The 3,186-nt window shown below is 41.3% G+C and overlaps 1 long non-coding RNA gene across 1 annotated transcript; it reads left to right on the top strand.

Annotated features, from left to right (window-relative positions):
• Positions 1-649: 649 nt before the first annotated feature.
• Positions 650-2,657, top strand: LOC122455307. The gene is made up of 3 exons (XR_006273636.1): positions 650-738; positions 1,860-1,949; positions 2,219-2,657. It is a non-coding gene; the product is annotated as an uncharacterized LOC122455307 (long non-coding RNA).
• The last annotated feature ends 529 nt before the right edge of the window (positions 2,658-3,186 follow it).

Here is a 3,186-nt window from a genome sequence, read left to right as displayed (position 1 = left end):
GGTGGCGGATGCAGGCGTCTGGGGTACTTTCCTGCTGGGAGTTGCTTTTAGGCATGTAATCTGTGGGTTTTACTTATTTTTCCTCCCAGTTAGGTTGCCCTCCGAGATTCGAAAACTTCCCCCAGACCCGCCAGTGAGAGGGTTTCCTGGTGTTTGGAAACTTCCTCTATTAAGACTCCCTTTCCGGGACGGGTCTCTGTCCCTAGCCCTTTTGTCTCTCTTTTTATCTTTTATATTTTGTCCTACCTCCTTTCGAAGACAATGGGCTGCTTTTCTGGGTGCCTCTTGTCTTCTGCTAGCGATCAGAAGTTGTTTTGTGAAGTTAGCTCAGCGTTCAAATGTTCTTTCGATGAATTTGTAGGGGAGAAAGTGGTCTCCCTGTCCTATTCCTCCGCCATCTTAGCTCCTCCTACCACTTCTCCTTTTAGAATAATGTAAGAAAGCTTTTACACCAAGGATATGTTAGCTTCATGAATTGAATTGAGGAAATTTCTTTTTCCAAGACGTGGAATCCTTTGAGTAACATAGACTTGATCCTTATTTGAATGTTAGTGAACATTAATTTGGGAAGCCACCTGGGCACCATCACTTAGATATTGTAAACATTAAAATTAATTTGGATCTTGCTTGTGGTGATCTTGAAACCCAGGTAATCTGGAACAACTCCTCTTTTGATGACAGCAAGAGAAGCTAGATAAAAACATTCTACTTGAAGGGATTGGAGATGTAATGAGACAGGTAAGAATTCCTGGGCTAGAGTTTGGCAGGAGTGATAAACTGAGGAGGTTAAGACTTGCACTTTGCATTGATTCTCTTACTGGGAGAAGTTGCTGATTCATTATGGGAGTTACTGAAAGACCAAAAGAGGCTTTCTTTGAAAGTAGTATGTTTGAGCTATTTTTGACATTTTCTCTCTTTCTTTAGTTTTCTGCAGATCACCATGCTGTGTGGTCTCTCTCTACTTTCCCCGCTTGGGTTTCAAAAATTTCTTAAATCTGTTCTCAATCCTTTTCATCTATTTGGGTAAACTCTAGCGTGCTGTTTCTTCAGTGATTATTCTGCTCTATAAGTATGTCCTGTTGAATTATTGTTTTGCCTCTTCACGTATGTTGTTGTGCGGTTGTATTATGCCTAGTTGCTCAGTCATGTCCAACTCTTTGCAGCCCCATGGACTGTAGCCCACCAGTCTCTTGTGTCCGTGGGATTCTCCAGGCAAGAATACTGGAGTGGGGTGCCATTTCCTCCTCCAGGCGATCTTCCTGACCCAGAGATCAAACCCATGTCTCTTACATCTGCCTTGGCAAGCAGGTTCTTTACTAGTGTCACCTGGGAAGCCATATATTTATACATGTATACTGTACAGTTCATGGGGTCACAAAGACTCAGACACGACTGAGCGACTTTCAGTTTCACATAGTCCCGCTTGCTTTTGTTGCTCTTCCTTTTGTATTATAGCCAAAAAATTGTTGCCAAGATCAGTGTCAAAGAGTTCCCAACCTGTGTTTGAGCCTAGGAGTTTTATGATTTCAAGTCTTGTGTTTAAGTCTTTAATCCATTCTGAATTAATTTTTGTGAGTTGTGAAAGATAAGTATCCAATTTCATTTTTCCATGTGTGATTTATCCAGCTTTCCCAGCACCACATTGAAGGTATTATCCTTTCCCCATTGTGTAGTTTGCTTCCTTGTTAAACATTAGTTAACTGTGTATGCTGGGGTTTACTTCTGGGCTCTTAGTTCTCCTCCATAGGTCTCTGTGTCTATTTTTATGCCAAACCCATACTCTTTTGATTACTGTAGCTTTGTAGTATAGTTTGAAATCAGTAGGTGTGATGTCTTCAACTTTGTTTTTCCTTCTCCAGATTGCTTTGACTATTTGGGATCCTTTTTGACTCCATACAAATTTCAGGAATGTTGTTCCTATTTCTGTGAAAGATGCCACTGGAATTTTGGTAGGGACTGAATTGAATCTATAGATGGCTTTGGGTAGTATGGGCATTTTAACTAATACTAATTCTTCCTTTTCCTTCCTGTGTGTACTTGGCACCTTTGTCATGAATTAACTGACCCCATGCACGTGGCTTTATATCTGGGCTCTCTGCTCTGTTCCTTTGGTCTGTGTGGCTGTTATATGTTATTTGAATGCACATTGCTCACTTTATGGTTTTTTTTTTTTTTGCAAATGACTTGCTACTTGTTGTTTATTTTATATTTATTTTAGATTATAGAAATGATGTGAGACAAAAAGCAAGTTTGAGCGATTTTCCTATTCAAGTTTGAAATGGGTCATAAAGCAGTGGAGATAACTTGCAACATCAACAACACATTTGGTCCAGGAACTGCTAGTGAACATACAGTGCAGTGGTGGTTCAAGAAGTTTTGCAAAGGAGACGAGAGCCTTGAGGATGAGGAGTGCAGTGACCGGCCATTGGAAGTTGACAATGGCCAGCTGAAAGGATCATTGAAGCTGATCCTCTTAAAACTACATGAGGAGTTGATCTTACATGAGAAGTTGCCAAAGAACTCAACACCAGCATTTGAGGTAAATTGGAAAGGTGAAAAATCTCAGTAAGTGGGTGCCTTACGAGCTGACAGCAAATAACAAAAATTGTCATTTTGAAGTGTCGTCTTCTCTTATTCTATGCAACAACAACGAACCATTTCTCAATTGGATGGTGATGTGATGAAAAGTGGCTTTTATATGACAACTGGTGATGACCAACTCAGTGGTTGGACCGAGAAGGTGCCCCAAAGCACTTTCCCAAGGCCAAATTTGCACCAAAAAAAAGGTCATGGTCACTGTTTGGTGGTCTGCTGCCTGTCTGATCCACCATAGCTTCCTGAATCCCAGTGAAACCACTACATCTGAGAAGTATGCTCAGCAAATCAATGAGAAGCACTGGAAACTGCAGCGCCTGCAGCCTGTATTGGTCAACAGAACGGGCCCAGTTCTTCTCCACAACGATGTCCAACCACATGTTGCACAACCAGTGCTTCAAAAGCTGAATGAATTGGAAATGAGGAAGACAAAAGCTTTCCTCATCCACCACATTCACCTGACCTCTCACAAACTGATGACCGCTTCTTCAAGCATCTCAATAAAGTTTTGCAGGGAAAATGCTTCCACAACCAGTAGGATGCAGAAAACGCATTCCAAGAGTTTGTCAAATCCCAAAGCAAGGATTTTTA

This window comes from Cervus canadensis, chromosome 17, assembly GCF_019320065.1.
Source record: "Cervus canadensis isolate Bull #8, Minnesota chromosome 17, ASM1932006v1, whole genome shotgun sequence".
Lineage (NCBI taxonomy): Eukaryota > Metazoa > Chordata > Mammalia > Artiodactyla > Cervidae > Cervus > Cervus canadensis.
The sequence above is the reverse complement of the archived record's forward strand: the minus strand, read 5'-3'. Positions and strand labels throughout refer to the sequence as shown.